The sequence below is a fragment of the Balaenoptera physalus genome, assembly GCF_965194825.1.
Source record: "Balaenoptera physalus genome assembly, chromosome: 9".
Classification (NCBI taxonomy): domain Eukaryota; kingdom Metazoa; phylum Chordata; class Mammalia; order Artiodactyla; family Balaenopteridae; genus Balaenoptera; species Balaenoptera physalus.
The window spans coordinates 59,292,065-59,313,301 of record NC_138888.1 but is presented as its reverse complement, the minus strand read 5'-3'; the positions used below and the strand labels follow the sequence as shown (position 1 = coordinate 59,313,301).

The window sequence follows — 21,237 nt, the reverse complement described above, 5'->3', positions numbered from 1 at the left end:
TCGCTGGTCCGATGCTGAAATTGTGAGCAAAGGTTTCGAGGTGGCTTGAAAAAATCTTGCCTTCCGAGCATCCCGAGGGCCGCGGGTCCCAGCGCGCTCCAGGCCCCCGGACTCCGCGGATAGGCTCCGTCACCCCCCAAGCCAGGCGGTCTGCTCTCGAGGTTTAGGATCACATTAATGTGAAGCCACAGCGCCCTCGAGGGTGCCGAATTTAACCGCCACGTATTTTTAAATTGTTCTTTTTTGTGGAGAAAATTGTGCCTTTTGAAACGACGTTTTGTGTGTGTATTTTACATTAGCATTTCACTGCATAGGCAAAACAGTAGTCGCAATTCGGTAGATGTGACATCCATACACTTGTTTCCATTTCATCTGTTTTCGTGTCAAAGACTGCGCCTTGCTGCATTGAAGATATAGTGGTAGCAGGTGTACAAATTGGTCAAGTTGCAATTATTTATAAGAGAATAGTGACAAATGTAAAATATCTAAAGCATGAATCTAAGAGCACGCAATATATAATTTTAAAGAAGATGTCCTATTTGGTAGAGTACAAATGTGATGTATGTTGTTTTATAATGAATGATGTACAGTGGATTCAGTATTTTCATCTTGGTTCCAGTTTGTGCAATCTTTAATAAAAATAAAGATAAGAATGAGAGTTTGTTCACTTAGCAATTTCAGCAGATCTTTTAAAGAAATGGCTTAATTTGAAAACGGTTTTCAAGGAGACTCCATAATACAATAAATCAGAGGACACTTGAATACTTCAATTTTTCATTAAATAAATTTTAAGTACTGTTGTAATAGGAAAATATACAATTTTTAATACGTGCATTTCACAGGCACCCAGCTAGCAGGCAAAACAATTGTTTTCTGAAACCATTGTTAATCATGCTAAGTGTTTTCATCTTTATGGAAAAAAGCTAATGACCTTCAAGGAAAAACACACCCACACACAATATTTCTCATCAAAAAGAACTGTGGAACTGTATAATCACTATTTCTTGTTACGTACACTTCGACAGAACTTCCCATGGGAAGCAAGAAAAGGAAACTTGAATAGTGCTTTTATGATTTGTACACTTTAATATTCATTCAACAAATACTAAAGGAGGATCTATTTTGTTGGAGGTGCTGATCTATCTGCTTTATGTAGGTCCCCCGCCTCCCATGTACACCTTTCAACAATCTCCTGCTGTCTGAATGGGTCCCATTTTACAGAAGAGAAAATATACTCTTCAAGGTCACTACTGGGAGGCCTGTAATTAGAAGGCAAAGTTAGAAGCAGTGACTTTATTTATGGGTATAAAAAATTAATGGTAACTAATGGAAGGATATCACAAAGAATATAATTTTGTGGGCTAAAATTGGAAAACACCTCCTCTACCTCCCATTCCCTCTCCCCACATGCTCTCTGGGGTTTCACTGCAGTTACTAGGAAGAGGAGGACAAGTCACACTCCTCAGCTAAGGGTAGGTACCCTAACAGCCCAGGTCTGCAGCGCTCTTCCCAGAGGTTGGTGGGAAGCGTCTAGTGGGTCACCAAAGGGTCTTGGATATGACCCTGATGATTTAACTCAGTTAAAAATGTCCTTTATTTTCTGCATCCTGAGTACTGTGGCAGTCTCCAACCTGCTGTCTTCCATTTGGGAACACGGCCTCAGTCACTGGGTGGCAGGCAGGGACTTTCTCTAACCCATCGCAGCAGGAGGCACGGGTGGGAGATGAAGGGCATCTAAGTTCTATGGGCTGTGATCAGCAAAAAAGATTTCTTCTATGGGAAAACTTATGCTGGGAATTATAGGCTTTTTAGTGTCAGCTGACCTGAAAATGTTTTGCTTTGTAAAAGAAAGCCCAAAGAGAAACAAAATATATGTGTGGATTAACATTTACATATGGTGACAATGATACTACCATTGATCCTTATGCTATTTGCAATTCTTTCTTCTCTGCAGAGGAACAAGGTTTAGTGATGGCCTTGCCACACAGAATTGGAAGTGAACCCAAGCATCTGCCAGTTCAGCCTGGGCTCCAGGAGCCCAGGGCTTATCACTGCCTACTTAGTATTATGGTCCTGCCCTTTGAAGCAAAGCTTAACACCAAATCCACACTTACAGAGAAATATTGGAAAACTTTTCTGAAATCAGATCGTGTAAGTTCTCAAGGAAAGTGAGAAAGGCTGCCCAGATTTGAAACACAGGAAATTTTAACAGCTATAAAAGTCATGTTTCCTTCTCCCATTTCTTAGCTCAGTACTCAGTCCTATAACTTGTGTGAAAATAGCCTTTAAAGAAATAAATTAAAAATAGTTTGGAAAGGAAATACATTTAAAATTGATAAATATTTAATAAAACAACTCCAGCCTTCTGTTTTCCCCTTTATAATTGATATCTACTATGTTATTAGAAAAAATTCCAATATAAAAATGAAAATTGAATACAAATTTGAAAGGCTCTCAATCGTAGATAATTCATAATTCTCCGTAGGTTGCCTCAGATAACCTCTGTATTTGTCCGCGGGTGTGCACACTATCATACATAATTAATGCAATTATTTATTTTAATGACGAAATCAAATCAGTGATATACAATCAGTAACAACATTACTTATTTTAAGTGGTTCAGTTGACAGTGTTTCTCAGGTCACTTCCTTCAGTCTCCTATCCCTTTCTCTCCACTCCCAGCCCGTAACCCTCAATCCTTCTCATCCTGATATCCGCAGCTAACTGTGAAGGTTACACTAAAGCCACTGGAAGTTCCTGAGATTTTAACTGAATATTTTGTAACAAAAGATTTTTTTTAAAAAAATTATTTTTGACTGCGTTGGGTCTTCGTTGCTGCGCGCGGGCTTTCTCTAGTTGCAGCAAGCGGTGGCTTCTCTTGTTGCGGAGCACCGACTCTAGGCGCGCGGGATTCAGTAGTTGTAGCTCGCGGGCTCTAGAGCGCAGGCTCAGTAGTTATGGTGCATGGACTTAGTTGCTCCGTGGCATGTGGGATCTTCCCGGACCAGGGATCGAACCAGTGTCCCCTGCATTGGCAGGCGGATTCTTAACCACTGCACCACCAAGCAAGTCCCAAAAGATTTTTTAAAAAATAGGAGAATTCATACCTTTTAGAAGTGAAAGACTCTAGGTTGCTTAGGTCTAGTTAATTCAGACATGAAAATGTTTTGCTAACCTGGATAAATTATCCAGACATGGGTTCTCGGCTTGCCTTCTCTTCTCACTTGCTTGGCATCTTGGGCCAATCTTTCTCAATTTCCTCATCTGTAAAACAGGTTGAAATGAGCCATAAGGTAGTTGTGAAGACTGAATGAGTTAATTCAGTTAAATTCCTTTTAGAATCAAGCCTGACACACAGTGAGCTCTCTAACAGTATTTACAAACCTCTAGCAACTCTTTGTGGTTTTATTTCGAAGACATCAACGAACGAGATAAAGGGAGATGACCTTTCATAAGCATTCGCATCTTTTTGCAGCGCACTCGCTATCCCCTTTGTTCACTTCTAGCCCCGATAAACTCTCAACAATTTCAGTAAAGGGACTTTCACACTTTTGCTAAAGAGAAATTTCTTCAAGCTCCTTATTAATCCATCTTTCCATTTAAAATTCAGAAACTGGTTCAAATGGTTCATAGTGGTTACGTGAACGGGAAGAAAAATGTTCTTCGTCTGTTGTCACTAATTTTTGAAATGCTTGGCTGTGCTTGCGGTGAGCCATGAGTTTTAGTAGAAGAATGCAAAGGAGGTGACCGTGCGTACATGTCCCCTCCTGAGCGGAGCAGAGAGCGGAGTACAAGGCAGGAGCTGCAATTCCCCAAGTTTCTACTCTGGGGAAAGTTTATTTACCGTCTAGAGTGAGAGACGAAGGCGGGCACCGGCGGGCCTCCAGATTAGAACTGTAGCTCGCGGTAGCTGGAGGAGAGCTTAGTGGTACTGGTTGCGGGGTTCCAGAGCCGAGAGGGCGGTGATTGGCTGCTCCCGTTAGTTCGAGCGCTCCCATTGGCTCATTCCTTGGAGCCAGGGTTGCTATTGGTAGCGGGCTGGTCGCGCGCGAAGATCCGGGCAGGCTCGCGAGAACCTCGGGCCCAGTGGCCGTGTCTCCGCTTGGGTGAGTGTTGCAGCGTCGGGTTTTGTGTGTGTGTTTGTGTGTCTGTGTGCCTGTGTGTGTGTGGCGCTCTTGAGACTTACAGCTTCGCTGTCCCTGGGAACGAGGGTTTCCAGGTCTGGGTTCCGGGCAGAAGGGTGGGAGTCTCGCCGCGTTTAGGTGTACAGTCCGGGAGCCCAGAAGGGAGAGAGACGCGGGAAAACCCCCGCGGCGCCCAGCAGGCGGCCGAGGGAGTCCCAGGCGCCGAACTAGTCCTAGTTTCGGTGTCCCTGGCCTGCGGTGGCGGGGAGCTGCGGCACCAGCGCTGCGCGCCCTCGCCATCTGCTGCTTCCCCAAAGGGAAGAGCGAAGAGGCGCTGGCGCCGTCGGGAGGTCAGACGTGACCCTTGGCCACCCAGGTGTGGGTTGTGAAGGGGAGGACTCAACAGACGGCGGGGCCAATGTGTTTAGTTCCAGAAGGAGTGTGGCACTCGCTCTGGGCTGGGTGACCTTCCTACAAAAGATGAAAGGAGCGCTTCTGTCATCTGCGACTGTAGTTTAATTCAAATTAGGTGTAACCGTTGTAAGACAGACAACTTGTTAATGCCTTTGCCTTGCAAACGATCCTAGGGCCCTTCAAAAAGTGACCGAGATTGGGTGGTCTCTATGTATGCGTGTAAACCCCTTAAAGACACTGATTTTATTTCAGTATGTTTTAATAATTTCAGTTTTAAGCATTTCATGTAAGATTAAAAACTAAAGCACAAGTTGGTTAAACAATATAAAAGTGATAGCATAAAAGATTATTTTGGTAATTCGAATCAAATAGATTGAGAGGAACGTTTTCATATAGAGGAAACTTTATTAAAAATAAAATATATCTGATATCCAAATATCATGAATATTCCTCTCTTTTTTTTTTGGTAACCACATACACTTTTGCATAATTCAGTATTGTAGGAAATGGTTTTCTATACCTATTTCCTATTTTTGATGTTGGCAGTACAGGAATGTTCCTGGAGGTTAGGTTAAGTAGAGAATGATTTAAAATCCAGCTTTTCATGGCAAGTTGTATTTGAATGGGAAACACTCAATTCCAGTGATTTGAGTAGAAAGCCTTAGGTGGAAATGTTTTATGTGACAGGAGATACAGTGAAGAGAGTTGCAATAGCAGATGGCTTTACATAAGAACGTAGTGAAGGTCAAAGATAGTTTTTAATCCTTTTTTTAAATATCCCTGACAACCAGCAGAAAGATAAGATTCTATACTTGACACTGAGCAGTTGATTCCTGAATTATCACCTTAAGGTAAAATGAGACATGACCAGGTCAGGTTTAAGCTTACTAGAGTGCATTGGACCATAGCAGAACACATCTGTTAGCAACAAAATGCTTTCAGGTATGCTAAAAGTCAGTCCAATGAGAAATGGGTCAATGCAGGATGTCGCATTTTATAAGCTTATTTGTGATTTTCAGAAAGCTGGAGAAAGAAATGCCTTAGCAACCAAGAAGACACAGAGAAAAGAAAATCCATTAGGGGCTTTATAGGGTAGGCTTTCTTAATTATTTAAAGTTAACATGCTGAAATGTGAGCTCAGGCTACTGGCTTTGCATCTATAGGTGCTTATATATATACTGTGCCTTATGTTTGTTTCCAAAATCAATGTGTGTATTACTGTCGTGAATTGGTAGCTTGGGACTTCCTGATATACATACTGGCCAGTAGTCTCCTTATAAAGTGAGAAAAAAAAAATTAGCTTTGCCTTGAGAATGTTTTGGGAGAGAACTCATTTCATTACATCTTCATTATCTCATTTAATCTTTGTAGCAACCTATTTTACAGATAAGGGAAATGAAGCTTATGTTGTTCAGCCAGCTAGAAATAGTCGTAGAATGCATTCCTAGGCTTGTCGAATCCAAGCCTGACTCTCAGCATTCTATATGTCCTCTTTAAGACACTGTCATCTTCTGTAGGAAGTGTCCAGAAATTCAGTTTGAACCCTTTAACTGGATCCAGTGAATGTTTTACTAGGACAGTGATGCAGTGAGCTGAAAGAACAATGGTTCCTAGACTTTTTCAGCTGGAACTAGAGTTAAATTAGAGACCATCTTTGCCTTGTTATATATTTGAAATTATTTGAATTCTGGTAAATCCCTATAAGTCTGGGTTCAGTTTAGTCTAACCTGGCTTGGTCTTGTTAAACACAGAGATGTATCTGTAGGGGTGAGTCTGGAGTGTCCCACCTGTGATCCTGAGGACCCTAGAAAGGAAGGTATGATAATTTGATTCTGTTGAGAATTTCAGGACCAACTATGCATTGCCAAAGAATCACCCAATTCCCAAGTAAGTCCCTCAATTTTTCCCAGTCTCCTAGCATCCCTTGGGACTGATCACCTCTGGTGTACTTCAGTCAATTTTCAAATTTTTCACATGTAGCAGGCTAGATTCCTGGGAGTCTAGGCCATGCAGGGTGCAGGGGTGGAACTGGGCTGCCCTGAAGCTGCTCTGCTGATGGTAGAACCAAGGGTGATCAGAAAGAGAGAAATACAAGGGCAAAATCAAAATAGACTTCCAGGCACATTACCATCTGGAAAGAGCCAGGCTGAGGCAGAATCTCAGTAGATACAAGGCAGCAGAATGAAAAGCAGAATGACACCAAACTAGAACAAGAAGGTTGGGATAGAATGAAGGAGGTGGAGAAGGAGTGAGACCTTGAATGACTGGAGCCTGGATATAGGTATTTTCTAAAAAATTAATTTTGGTTTTTAAATAGGTAATATGCTCACATGTTCAAAGATAAATAGGTATAAATAGGTTTATATTTAGGAGTCTTAGTCCTCCCTCATTACTGTGCACTCCAGTCCTAGAGGTAATTTCAGGGGTAGATTTATTGTGAAGCTCGCTGGTGCGAGCTCCTTCCAAGATTTGTACCTAATTTTGTCTTCTTTTTCTTAAAGTGGTCCCCCCCCCCAAAAAAAAGGTACAAAATCTGGATCTTTACTTTGTAACTATTTACTTTGATTTCTTGTATACTTCCAGTGTTTCTTTTATAAGTATAAACACCCAAGAATGGATGTATTCTTATCTTCCTCTCTTTCTTAAGCTTAAGATTTTTTCCCTGTACCTTTTGGTTTTTTTTCTTTTAGTAGTATACTCTGAAGGTCTTTCCATAGCAGTCCAAAGAGAGCTTCCTCATTCTTTTTTCTTTTCTGCTGCGTAGTATTCTAGGGTGTAGACATTCATAGATTATTCAACCATTGTTTTGTTGATGGACAAGTGGGCTGTTTTCTATAAAGAATGCTTCAGTGAATAACTTGTGCTAAGTGATTTTGTAGGTGTGATTCAGTTATTTTTCAGAAGGTGTCACTACTCTGATTATAGTGGGGAGGTGGTCAGTGAGGACTGAGCTGGCCAGGATAGTATCAGAACCAGACCAACCTCTAGGAGATGACTGACTGGCTGATTGCTCAACCGGCTCCTTTTCTCCGTGGTTAGAAAACTCAGAGTACCTTTAGCTCTTGACCATATTCTTCAAAGGGAGACAGCAATGGGGCTTCCATCCCATTCTTGTGTTCTCTTGGGAATTTGGCAAAGTATCCTTGGGAGACCTTAGCTATAGGACTGCACTTCTTCAGGCCAGGCAACATGGAAATCCTAATGTTAAGCTAACTTGGAAAACATGTGTTTGTATGTACTTGCATTTGAATCTTTAAAGTTCTTTTCTATCTACACTACCCTCAATTTTTTTTTTTACCCTCAAATTTTGATTTCCCTATGATGTGTATTATTTAAAAACACCTTGTGCAAAACCATCTTTGGGATTATGATTCACATCTGTAACTGGATGACTGGAGTGTGGGCCTGTGGTAAGTAGCAGGTACAGAGCACAACCCACACCAGCTGTAGAACAGCGGCAGGCACTCCAGTAGGGAAACAAACGAAGGCAATTGAGATGCACTTGGCCGTGGAACAAAGATGAAAATGACATTCACTTGTAAATGAGTTTTCTGTGTTTGATGTAAACAGAATGACATGTATTTTGCAGGAAGACATCTATGACCTTAGGATAGTTGTTGAATTCATTACCTGGGTTTGCACATGTTTCTGACATTTTATCATTATTGGTGTATCTCATGTTCTAACAATCTCTAGGTTTTTAATTTATTTAGAAACCTTTCCATGATTTTCTGTCCTAGGAGATGGTCTGAGAGTTCTGTGAGATGCTTATCACCAAAAGGCTAAGTGCCTTGCAATAAAACTTGAATCTGGCATCTTGCGCTTAGGTAAGGGAATGGTTGAACTTACAGAGCTGAACTTAGAGGATCAAGAGGAAGAAGATCATCTTCTCAGCTTTGTCTTTCATTGCTAGCTGTGGTCCCCAACCTAGACATTTCCTCAAACATTAGACTTAGATGATTGCTATGTGGCTTTGCTTTCTGACCCTCATTCATCTTTCAACCCCTATTTAAAATCTCCCCTGTCCTCTGTAGTTTTCTCTGACTGTCCCAGCCCATGGTGGTCTTTTCCTCCTCGAACTTCCACAGCAAGTGGTCTATGGGACTTATGTGTCACTTATTTTGTCAAATGCATATATTGCACACAGAATATGTCATTTGCTTTATTTATTTATTTATTTATTTATTTATTTATTTATTTATTTTTGGCTGTGTTGGGTCTTCGTTGCTGCGCACGGGCTTTCTCTAGTTGCGGTGAGTGGGGGCTACTCTTCGTTGTGGTGCGCGGGCTTCTCATTGTTGTGGCTTCTCTTGTTGCGGAGCACGGGCTCTAGGCGCGCAGGCTTCAGTAGTTGTGGCACATGGGCTCAGTAGTTGTGGCTCGCGGGCTCTAGAGCTCAGGCTCAGTAGTTGTGGCGCACGGGCTTAGTTGCTCTGCGGCATGTGGGATCTTCCCAGGCCAGGGCTCGAACCCGTCTCCCTTGCATTGGCGGGCAGATTCTTAACCACTGCGCCACCAGGGAAGCCCTCATTTGCTTTTTAAAATATCCCTGGTATAATACTTAGGCATAGATATTCAACAAATATTTGAGAATTAATTGATTAAATACTCTGAATTTCTCATTCTTCTGAACACTGTGTTGAAGCACTGAGCGCCTGCTACATACCAGGCATTGTACTGGTTGGGGACATAGGATGGTTAAGATTGTCTCAGGCTGCTGGTGGTCTACTGGAGGAAGCAAAGGCAGGAACAGAAATTGACAACACGATGTGCTGGGTATAATGATGGAGATAAGCACAGTGGGAGGACACCTCTTTGATCAGATAAAGAAGAGGGTAAGGGCGGGAAAGGAGTTAAATAGGCAAAAGCTTCCCAGAGGAGGGGGCGCCTGAACTAAGTCTTAAAAGATGGGTAGGAGTCATATAGGTCAAGTGTAAAAAGAGATGGAAGGACATTTCCAACAGACAGAATAGCATGAGGGAAGAGACTGAGTGGAGAAGCAGCACGGATGGATGTGAGAAATTCCAGGCAGTGCAGCGCTGCTGGTGGGCAGAGCAGCGAGCAGGCAGTATTGCTGAGAGACGAGGATCCATGTGTGAGGACGTGTGGTGCAGTGGTCAAGAAGGTATTTCTGGGCTTTGGAGTTAGGCAGAGTTAAGTTTGCAATCCTGGCTCTGTATCTTCCCAGCCATGGGGACTTGGTCAAATGATGTAACTTCTGTGTGCCTCAGTGTACTCATCTGTAAAATGGGAACAACAACGGCATTGTGTGTAAAGGCTTCTTGTGAGTGTTAATTGAAGTAATGTTTGCAAAGTGCTTAGCACAGGGTAAACATTCAAAGCGTGTTGGCTTATTGTTTTTGAGAGACTGGACAGTTGTGCAGGGGCCATAAAAGGAGGGTCTGTGGAAGATGTAAGGCATGCGGACAGATGGTTTGCATTGCAAGAGAACTGTGTTGGAGGCAGGGAGACAAGTTAGGTGGCAGTTGCATTCAGCGTTTCAGGTGACAGATGATGTGGGTCATTGGGAAAAGGGATGGAGAGGAAAGGATAGAGTTAAATATCTAGGAGGTAACATTGGGAGGATTTTGTGACTGGATGGGGGAGTGTGAGAAAGAGAGAGAGTCAAGAGTATTCATGATAGGACGGTTACAAAGTGTTCAGTAGTGTCACACTGTCCACGGGCTTTTGGCAAATGCACTTTAGGTCACGATGATCTTAGAGGTGTTCTGTTTTGTTGACAAATAAAGCCTAAAAAAGAAAAGAAAAAAGACCGATGCATTTAAATATATAAATTATTATAAATAAAGGCAGCAGTTGTAGTCCAAGGAAGATATTAGTTTTCCCAATAACCGAAGGTAATAGCAATATATAAATAGCTCATTAAAATTTTTGAGAAAGCTTCATGATTCCAGTAATTAAATCGCAAATGATAAGAATTAACCAAAAAAAAAAAAAAAAAAAAAAAAAAAGAATTAACCAAGTTTCTGGTAAACAAAGATGTACAATCATGTTCTTTTTCATAGAAATCAGACATGCACATGAAAAAATCCTTAAATATAAAAATTAGATAAAAATTTAAGAAAATGCCAGTAATCTTCTGAAATTGATACAAGTACATTTTACTGATGTCACTAAAGCTGTTTGTCCAGCAATGTGGATAATTTGCCAGGGCTATGTATCGATATATGGAATCAGAACTCATTTCTGAGGATTTATTCTAGAGGAACAGTTTAACAAAAGCATGAAGCTATATATGCATGTGGTTTTTCACTGCAGCAATAAATCCTATAGAAAAAAAAGCAATGAAGTATTCAAATTAAGATATGGTTATTTAGGGAACATCAATATGACATATTATTAAGTAATGTTAAAAAATAATTGTTAAGATAAAACAGTGGAAAACTCTTAACGAAAATCTCAATATTAACTGAGAAAAGCTGAAGACGATTATGATTGCAGTTATTCCAGAATATGCATTTGTTTAGATAAAGACTGGAAGTAATATGCAAAATATGAAAGTAGTTGTGCTGGGCTTATACATATTCTCACGTGCACTACCCTGACTTTTCCAATTTTACTTTAGCAAGTCTAGTTCTGTGACGTTATTTAATAATTGTTAACATGTTGGTATTTTTCATTGCTGAAGTAAAGTCCATTATAGTTATCATGACATATTACCCCTTCATAGTTTAGTGTGCACTGAGAACATTTTCCTCCATAACTGTACTATCATATCAAACAAGGTTAATTCCTTAATATCTAGTACTCAGACACGTTTATTTTCCCAATTCATATTTTCTTTTTAAAAAAGAAATAACTTGATCAGTCTGCTCCGTCCAGTGGAATTGTTCACTGCTGATTGGAGAGTGGCTGGGTCCCAGGCCCCTGGTGCCATGGCAGTGAGTGTCCCCAGGCTGGCGGGCTCGGGGCGATGAGCTAGCTGTCAGCCCTCTGGGCCTCTCTGTGTGGAGCCCTAGGAGGAGGAGGACAGCTGGCTCAGAGAAGGTCGGCTCCATCTGCAAGTAGAGCTGCCTCTTGTTTCCTGCCCTCTGCTCCCGGGAGCCGGGGGCACAGGCTCTGAGACTCTTGCAGCCAGCTGGCAATGAGGAGTGGGAAACCAGCCAGCAGGTCTGTGCTCAGGGTGGGAAACTTTGAAACATTGTCTTCGTCAAGGCAGTTGTGGAAGGTCCTAAGATTTCACACAACCCTCCCTACTCTGCTTGCTGCTGCTGGCTCTGAAACACCTGGCTGAGTTGCTGATTTACCTTCTCTATGGTTTGTGCAAAGAACTGTCTCTTTTTTTGATTATCTGGACCTTCTGAATTAAATCAGGCCTTAAAAAAATGACGATGAGGGATATGACTACCTAATAAAGTTATCAAGGCTGTACGGTAACTTGATAAACCCCAAACAAACAAGCAACCAAAAAACATTTCACTATGGAAGTTTTCTAAAATTTCCCAAAGTTGAGGGAATGGTAAATTGAGCCTTCCGATGTTTTACCAACCTTGTTTCATTTGCTTTTGCTTTGAGTATTTTAAAATAAATTCCCAGCATTGTATCAGTTCACCCGTTAATACTTTACACCCACCAGAATTGACAGTTTTCCACTAATATCATCTAATACCCAGTCCATGTTCAAATTTCTCCAGTTTTCTGAAAGATGTCTTTTTAAGGTTGAATATGTTTGAATTGGGATCTGAACAAGGTCTACTCATTGCATTGATTTATGGTTTTAAGGTCCTATTACATTTATAATGGCTCTCCCTCTCTCTCCCTCACCCCCACTCCATCGCTTTCATTTGTTGAAGAAATCAGGTCATTTGTCCTTTATAATTTCCCACATTCTGAATCTGCCTTCTGCCGGGTTGTTTCCCCAGTGTGTTATTTAACACCTTCCTCTACCCCTCATATTTTCTGTAAACTGGAAGTTACAGCTAGAGGACTGATTAGATTAGGGTCCAGTGTTTTTATTTGGGGGAGGGGGCAAGAATAATTCGTAGGTGATGCTACATACTTATTGTATCACATCAGGGGGTGTGGAATGTGTGCGTGTCCCACTTTCAGTGATGTGAAGATCGCTGATTGGATTTAGGTGTAGCCATCATCTTTTTTTAAAAAAAATATTTATTTATTTATTTATTTGGTTGTGCTGGCTCTTCGTTGTGGCAGGCAGGCTCCTTAGTTGCAGCATGTGGGCTCCTTCAGTTGCAGCAGGCGGGCTCCTTAGTTGTGGCATGCGAACTCAGTTGCGGCATGCATGTGGGATCTAGTTCCCTGGCCAGCGATGGAACCCGGGCCCCCTGCATTGGGAGCGCGGAGTCTTAACCACTGCAGGGAAGTCCCAGGTGTAGTCATCATCTTTCCAACTAATGGTTTCGGCAGCCATTGATGAAACTTGCTTAGATCCATTCTTCTGTTAGGGGTGCAAAATAGTGGTTTTCTAGTTCTACCATTCCTTCTGCATGTGCTATTTCTTATGTTATCTTTTAAATCTCAGGTCTCTGTAGCTGATTGCATTAGCCAGTTCACTCACACTTCCCCTAGGAGCTGTGGCTAAGTTCTTGGCACAGCTGTACGCTGGCTGCTGTAATTCTGATGCTGCTTTGAGAAATAGCCTGGAGTCAGAGGGAGATTTCCTCCCTTCCTCCTTTCTCACTGAAAACTGTAAACTTTTGAGGTAATGACAATTATGAACAGTGTCAGCTTCATGCCGTGGCATAGTTTTGATGTTCGTGTGGCACGCTTTGAGAAGAGCTGAAAGGACGGCTTGATGAAAATATTCTCCTCTTCTCTGGCTCTAGTGTCTGACACCCCCAACAGTGGTATTCTCCCGTAAGGGCCTTCTGCAGACTCGTGAATGGTAACCAGGTTAAGGTATGACATTACCTGGGAGTGAGGATGGGACCAGCACATGAATGAACCTATTGGCAGGAATTTGTTTATCTTATTGTTAGCTGCTTACCACCTGTCGTCTCTGTAGTTGAGTCTGGAGCACATAGCTGGGGATGGAAGGAACTATTAGCTTGGGTGAGGGAAGGAGGTTTCTTTTGGTACAGATACTGTGCATACCTGGGGCTTGGTTCAGGTTTTTCTGTGGGGGTCTCCAAGGATGAAGACTGTTGAGGGGGTTGAAGGCAGGGGAAGAAAAAATGTTGAAAGATGTGAGAAAACAAATCATTGCTTTGTACTTTCGTTGAGGATGACTCTGCTTAAGCCCTTGAAATAGCCTAGAAAATAAAAGCAAGACTCTGTTTCCTATTCTTTTCTTGACTACCATGTTGTCTGGAAAGCATGAAACAGAGGGATACTAGGGTCTAGGGGAGTTTTCCTTACAGGTAAGCAGTAATAAAGAACAAGAAGTTTGAAGGCGGAATTTAAGCAAGATGGAGGGCTTGAAAGAATATGTGAGAAATGGGAGGAATCACTTTTTCAAAGGTGGAAAATAGCAGATTGATCCCTTTTGCCGAAGAAGAAAGTTCAGTTTGCTGTTTTAAAGAAATGGACCATTTTCCCTTTCCACCTATTCGACAACCAGTTCTAAAAAGGAAGTTTCAGTATTTTTATCTTTATGATAATTTCAGAAACAGTAGCCCATTTATTCCTAATAATGTTACTGAAAAATACCAGTAATTATATAATGACTGCAGAAATCACATTTTTAAGTAAATGAAGAGGGAAATGATTTTTCTTGTTATATGTCCCCAATTTATTTGTAATTACCAGCTATAAAAGAACCTTCCTGGTATGCCTAATAACCACCTTTTGTCCTTGCATGAAAAGTCGAGGTTTTTTTATTCCAGGTTTTGTTCTGCTCAGCTTATTTCTGGCTGGTTGGGGAGACAGAGGCAGCTGTTTTATGACACGTCTCACAGGCCTTCCTCAGACCAGGGAGCGTATTGCTCTGGAAACCAGCTGGCTGTGTTCTTCGCCTGTCAGACCCAGTGCAAGCAAACAGAATTTGGGCAAACTAGTGGAAATCTGTCTGTACATGGAGAAGTGGCTCTTGATCAAAAAACGTGGTATCTTTATACAAATAAAAATTGGGAAAAACACCCTGTGCAAAAAACAAACAAACAAAAAACAAACAAAACACTGTATCTTTAAGCCAACAATTTCTAATTACCTGCAACTCTTCTGATTGGCAGATAATAACACATCTTATATAAACATGTACTTTTTTTCCCCATTAACTTTGGCTTCATTGGTTATTTCCTCCTTTATAAAACATCCTTTGAAAACAAGGCAGAAGGGCTTCCCTGGTGGCGCAGTGGTTGAGAATCTGCCTGCTAATGCAGGGGACACAGGTTCGAGCCCTGGTCTGGGAAGATCCCACATGCCGCGGAGCAACTAGGCCCGTGAGCCACAACTACTGAACCTGCACGTCTGGAGCCTGTGCTCCGCAACAACAGAGGCCGTGATAGTGAGAGGCCCGCGCACCGCGATGAAGAGTGGCCCCCACTTGCCACAACTAGAGAAAGCCCTTGCACAGAAACGAAGACCCAACACAGCCAAAAAATAAAAATAAATAAATAAATAAATAAATTGAAAAAAAATTACAAAAAACAAGGCAGAAGACACAAAACAGAGTTTTTTTTTCTGTTCAGTGACAGCATCAGGTGGTTTTATGTCTACTGTCTATACATAGCAAGAGCAATAATAGAGTAATAATTTTCCTTTTATTTAAAAACAAACTTATAGCTTTTTCTCCTTTCATAGATTTATTATCTATAGCTAGCTAACATAATTTATTTTTGTATTTAGTATGTTCAGATATCATATACCATAGTATCTTTATTAAATTCTTCCTAATATTTTCTAATTTTTCACGTGAAATAATATTGATATGTGGGATATTATATATTACAGTATCTTTGCATATGTATATGCATTATTATTTGTAAAAATAAAAGCATGTGTACATGTATTATAAAGTCTGACTTTCATTCATCTGTGGATTCTTCTGTTCACTCACTGATTCACTCATTCATGAAATATTTGCTGAATGCCTGGTTAATGCCAGGCATTGCGCAGTCACAAAAGCTACAAAGACATGGATGGTCAAAAGATCACCTTGGCTGCTGAGTGGAGACAGTATTGTGGAGTGAGGCAAGAGTGGAATCAGGAAGGCTATGTGGGAGGCTGTTAAGGAGTACACAGTTTGGGAGAGGACCCAGGCAGGTAAACGACGATTTCAGAAATACGAAGTCTCACAGGAGTACAAAAAGAAGGAGTGATTAACCAGTTCTCAACTCAGTGTTGATACTGATTTATTTTCAGAGTGAGATGAGGGAGGCTTTCATTTGTTCCACGTGTATTAGATGGCAGGATGGATCCCAGGGGTCCAGCATGCTTGTGGAGACAGTGCTTGGGAGCCTGGGCAGGCACACATTTACCTGCTTCAGTGTGAAATGAGTAGGTGACCCAGAGAGGGTTCCACTTGGTCTCTTGTGTCCTTGGACACAACATGATGTCACTGAGGCACCTCATTACTGGGGAAGGAGTAGGACTGGGTTTAAAGATGGCAAGATGAGTGGGGCTGATGGGGAGTGCAGGGAAACTGAGGCATGGACTGATATTTGCTAATGCTGTTACCTCTGCTTCACATGCTTGTTCCTTAGTGTGGAAGAAAGGTCCAGCTCAAATGTCATCTTTTTGGTGAAGACTTCCTGGATTTTCCTTGCAGTAGTAATTATTTCCAATGCCTTTTGTACATATCTGTATTACAGTATTTGTAACACATCTTTTTTTTTTTTTTTTATAAATTTACTTATTTATTTATTTTTGGCTGAGTTGGGTCCTCGTTGCGGTGCGTGGGCTTCTCATCTCGGTGGCTTCTCTTGTTGTGGAGCATGGGCTCTAGGCGTGCGGGCTTCAGTAGTTGAGGCTCACGGGCTCTAGCGCACAGGCTCAGTAGTTACGGCACACGGGCTTTGTTGCTCCATGGCATGTGGGATCTTGCCGGACCAGGACTCGAACCCGTGTCCCCTGCATTGGCAGGTGGATTCTTAACCGCTGCGCCACCAGGGAAGCCCCGTGTAACACCTTAAATCCTCATTTATGAACCTGTCATCTTTACTAAAATGTGGGCTCTTCTAGGACTGAAACTACCTATTGTTTTTTATATCTGCAGTGGCACTTATAGCAACAGAAAGATAGTAGGCAAGTAATACATATTTTAAAAATGAAATTAATGAGTCAGTATGTGGTTATTCTGGCAAAGTTTTTTCTACTGGTTGGTAACTCTTTGTTTTTGTTATTTCATTTAACAAATCATCATAATAGCAAACAGTGTACCAGACACTGTTCTAAGCCCTTTATACATATTAACTACTTTGATCCTTATAATTATCCTGTGAGTTAGGTAATGTTATTATTCTCCACTTTGCCGATGAGAAAACTTAGTAAGTCATAAATTTATGTTTGTTTCAGCTATTATTTCTTCAAATAACTTCTCCTCCCCTTTCTCTCTCTTTTCTTCTTCTGGGACCCCTAGAATGAGAATGTTAGTATGCTCAGTGTTGTCCAAAAGTTCTCTTAAACTGTCCTCATTAAAAAAAAAATTTTTTTTTATCTGTTCAGCTTTGGTAATTTCTACTACTGTCTTCTAGTTCACTGACTGTTCCTCTGTATCTAATCTACTTTTGAGTCCTTCTAGTTTTTTTTTTAAAACTAGTTATTATATTCTTTTTTTTTTTTTAATTTTTATTTATTTATTTTTGGCTGTGTTGGGTCTTCATTTCTGTGCGAGGGCTTTCTCTAGTTGTGGCAAGCGGGGGCCACTCTTCATCGCGGTGCGCGAGCTTCTCACTATCGTGGCCTCTCTTGTTGCGGAGCACAGGCTCTAGACGCGCAGGCTCAGTAGTTGTGGCTCACGGGCCCAGTTGCTCCGCGGCATGTGGGATCCTCCCAGACCAAGGCTTGAACCCGTGTCCCCTGCATTAGCAGGCAGATTCTCAACCACTGCGCCACCAGGGAAGCCCTAGTTATTATATTCTTAATCTCTGTTTGGTTCTTTATATTTTTTAATTCTTTGTTAAACTTCTCACTGTATTCATTCATTCTTCTCCCAAGTTTGTTGAGCATCTTTATGATCATTACCTTTAACTCTTTATTGGGTAGATTGTTTCTCTCTACTTTGCTTATTCCTTCTGGGGTTTTATGTTGTTCCTTTGGAATATGTTCCTCTGTCACCTCATTTTACCTAATTCTCTGTTTTTATTTCTGTGTATTAGGTAGGACGGTTATGTTTCTCAATCTTGGAGAAGTGGCTTATATAGGAGATGTTCTATGGGACCCAGCAGCACACTCTTCTCTAGTCACCAGAGCTATATGCTCTAGGGGTATGCCCTGTGTGGGTTGTGTGGGTGCCCCTGGCCCAGTTGGCTGCCAGACCCTTCCTCCTGCACAGGCTGCCGGCCTGCTGGGGTGGCAGGGCCAGGTCCCTGTGTGGCTGGCTGTGAGGCCTGGGGGGTCCTTAGACTGTTGCTGACTAGCTGGTTAGGGTGGGTAAACCCCCAGTGCTAATAGGCTGGAGGGAAGACCCCAATATGGTGCTGACTAGCACCAGTGTCCTCATGGTAGAACAAGTTCCCAAAAATGGCAGTTGCCAGCACCTATGTCCCCAGGGGGGAGTCCTAGTTGCCTCCTGCATCTCTGGGAGGCTTTCCAAGATCAGTGAGTGGGCCTGAGCCAGGACCCTTTCAAATTAGTGCTTCTTCTCTGGGTCTCAAAGTGTGTGAGATTTTGTGTGTGTCCTTTAAGAGTGAGTTTCTGTTTCCTACCTTCTTCCAGCTCTCTTGTATGCAGGCCTTGCTGGCCTTCAAAGCCAGGCATTCTGAGGGCTTATCTTCCTGGTGTAGGACCCCTGGACTGGAGAGCCCTGTGAGTGGCTTGGACCCCTTGATCCTTGGGGAAACCTCTGCAGTCTTGATGATTTTCCCATTTGTGGGTTGCCTATCTGGGGGTTTGGGTCTTGTCTATAGTGTATCTCCACCTCTCCTACCTATCTCATCATGGTTCCTTTTTTTATATCTCTAGTTGTGGCAGATCTTTTCTGCCAGTCTTCATGTTGTTCTCATTAATAGTTATTCTGTACATGGTTGTGATTTTGGTGTGCTGACGGGAGGAGGTGAGCTCAAGGTCTTCCTACTCTGCCATCTTGGCCATGCTTTGGAAAAGTTTTTTTTTTTTTTTTTAAATATGGATATTGAAGTCCCAAAGAATGACGAAAGGAGCCAAGGCAGAGGAAAGAAAGTAACCAGGTGCCAAGATCGTGGGAGGAAAGATCTGGCGGTTGGCAGATGACACTTAGGAGGAGATTTAGAGGGTGGTACTGAGGCATGGCATGGCTTTCCAAGAGTGTGGAAGTGGAGTTGACCTGATGCAATCCTGGAGAATACTGGAGAATGCTGTCCCCATATCCCTAGAAAGAGGGAAGTGATTGTTCTACAGTAGAGAGATCCAGGGTCTAATCAAGGATCACGTATAGAGCAATGGAGAATAGAATGCCCAGAAATAACCATCATGTATATGATTTTGACAAAGATGCCAAGACCTCTCAATGGTGAAAGGACAGCCTCTGCAACAAATAGTGTTGGGCCAATTGGAGATCCACATACAAAAGAAATAAGTTGGACATTTACATTACACCATATACAAAAATTAACTCAAAAATGTATTAAAGACCTAAACATAAGATGCAAAACTATAAAATTCCTGGAGGAAAACAGGTGAAAATTTCTTCACTTTGGATTTGGCAATGATTTCCAAAAAGGACAGACAACAAAAGCAAAAATAGGCAAATGAGACTACATCAAACATAAAGACTGCTGTGCATCAAAGGACACAATCAGAAGATTGAAAAGATAATCTATAGAATGGGAGAAAATACTTGTAAATCACATATCTGATAAGGTGTTAATAAAACATATGAAGAATTACTACAACTTAACAACATTAGCAAAATAACCTGATTAAGAAATGAGGGAGAGGGAGGAGGAGGAGGGAGGTGGTGGCAGCGTGGCGGAGGAGCAGGAGCAGGAGGGGGATGGAGAGAAGTCTCCTGGGTGGCATGGTGCTCCTGCTCCTCCAGGTGCTGCCCAGCCCCCTGTCAGCCAGGGCTGAACCCCCGCAGAGCCTGTGAGCCACAACTACAGAGCCCACATGCCACAAATACTGAAGCCCGTGTGCCTAGAGCCTGTGCTCTGCAACAAGAGAAGCCACCGCCAAGAGAAGCCTGTTGCACCACAACAAAGAGTAGCCCCTGCTTGCCGCAATTAGAGAAAGCCCGCATGCAGCAACGAAGACCCAACGTGGCCATAAATAAATAAATAAATTAAAAAAAAAAAAGAACGAAGGTCTTGAATGGACATTTTTCTAAAGGTGATACACAAATGGCTGATAAGCATACGATAAGATGCTCAACATCACTAATCTTTAGAGAAGTGCAAATCAAAACCAAAATGAGCTATTACCTTGTACACATTAAGATAGCTGCTATCAAAAAAAAGCAGAAAATAACAGCTGTTGGTGAGGATGTGGAGAAATTCAAACCCTTGCATGCTGTTGCTGGGACTGTAAAATGGAGCCAACCACTATGAAAAACAGTATGGCAGTCCTTTGAAAAATTGAAAATAGAACTTCCGTATGACCTAGTAATCCAAATCCTAGGTTCATATCCAAAAAAATTGAAAGCAGAGCCTCAAAGAGATATGTACAAACCCATGTTTATACCAGTATTATTCACAAAAGCAAAGAGGTGGAAGCAACCCAAATGTTGATCATGAGATGAATGGATAAACAATATATGGTTTATATACACAATGGAATATTATTCAGCCTTTAAAAGGAAGGAAATACTGTCACATGTGATAACACGGATGAACCTTGAGGACAATATGCTAAATAAAATAAACCAGTCACAAAAAGAAAAATACTTATGAGTCTACATATATGGGGTATGTAAAGTAGTCAAATTCATAGAAAAACAAAGTAGGATGGTGGTTATCAGTGGCTGTGGGGAGGGAATAGGAAGTTGTTGTTTAAAGGATATAGAGTTTAGTTCAGCAAGATGGAGAAGTTCTGGAAGATATGCATGCTATTTATTGTATAACAATGAGAATATATTATACTTAATGCTATTGAACAGTAGAATAAAACTTGATTATATAGTACATTTTATTTTATTTTCCAACAACAACCACAAAATTTAAAATGTAGACAAACAAAGAAACAAAAAACCCTCCAGTCTTTCTCTGGGCAATATGATCTTGGTACAGGGACCCACCTTGTAATAAGAGTACCACCTTGAGTACTACAGTATCAGTTATAGTTCAGGAAGACCACATGAAGTTTTTCTTTTCTTAATTTTAAGAAAAATCTTCTCCCCATTTAATAATGGAAAAGATGCATCTGTCTTTGAGATAGAATATTTAAAAAAAGTAATACCTGATTTTTTTTTTAAGATTATGTAGTGGTAGAGAAAATGAAGAGATATTAGGGAGTCCAGGATGGGTTCAGATATCTGGATTAGCAAGTTGCAAAAAAAATTTAGTTATAAAACACTGTCAGTTACTTATGACATAAAGAAAAAAAGGAAGCTAATGAGACATGGATATTTTCATATCCTTAAAAACTTCATAATACAATTTCTTATGATTATCAAAATATCTTTAAAGCTATTTATTAAATAATA

At 41.3% G+C, this 21,237-nt stretch overlaps 2 long non-coding RNA genes across 2 annotated transcripts in view; one reads left to right on the top strand and one right to left on the bottom strand.

The window, feature by feature from the left end:
- Positions 1 to 28: 28 nt before the first annotated feature.
- Positions 29 to 3,954, bottom strand: LOC309667192. Its single transcript, XR_014267606.1, has 3 exons — positions 3,845 to 3,954; positions 3,108 to 3,264; positions 29 to 3,026 (listed from the first exon to the last, which is right to left on the bottom strand). It is a non-coding gene; the product is annotated as an uncharacterized lncRNA (long non-coding RNA).
- Positions 3,955 to 4,057: 103 nt separating this feature from the next.
- Positions 4,058 to 21,237, top strand: part of LOC309667184 — a 383,463-nt gene continuing 366,283 nt past the window's right edge. The window contains exon 1 of the long non-coding RNA XR_014267596.1: positions 4,058 to 4,106. This is a non-coding gene — a long non-coding RNA (uncharacterized lncRNA). The remainder of the gene's footprint in view (positions 4,107 to 21,237) is intronic.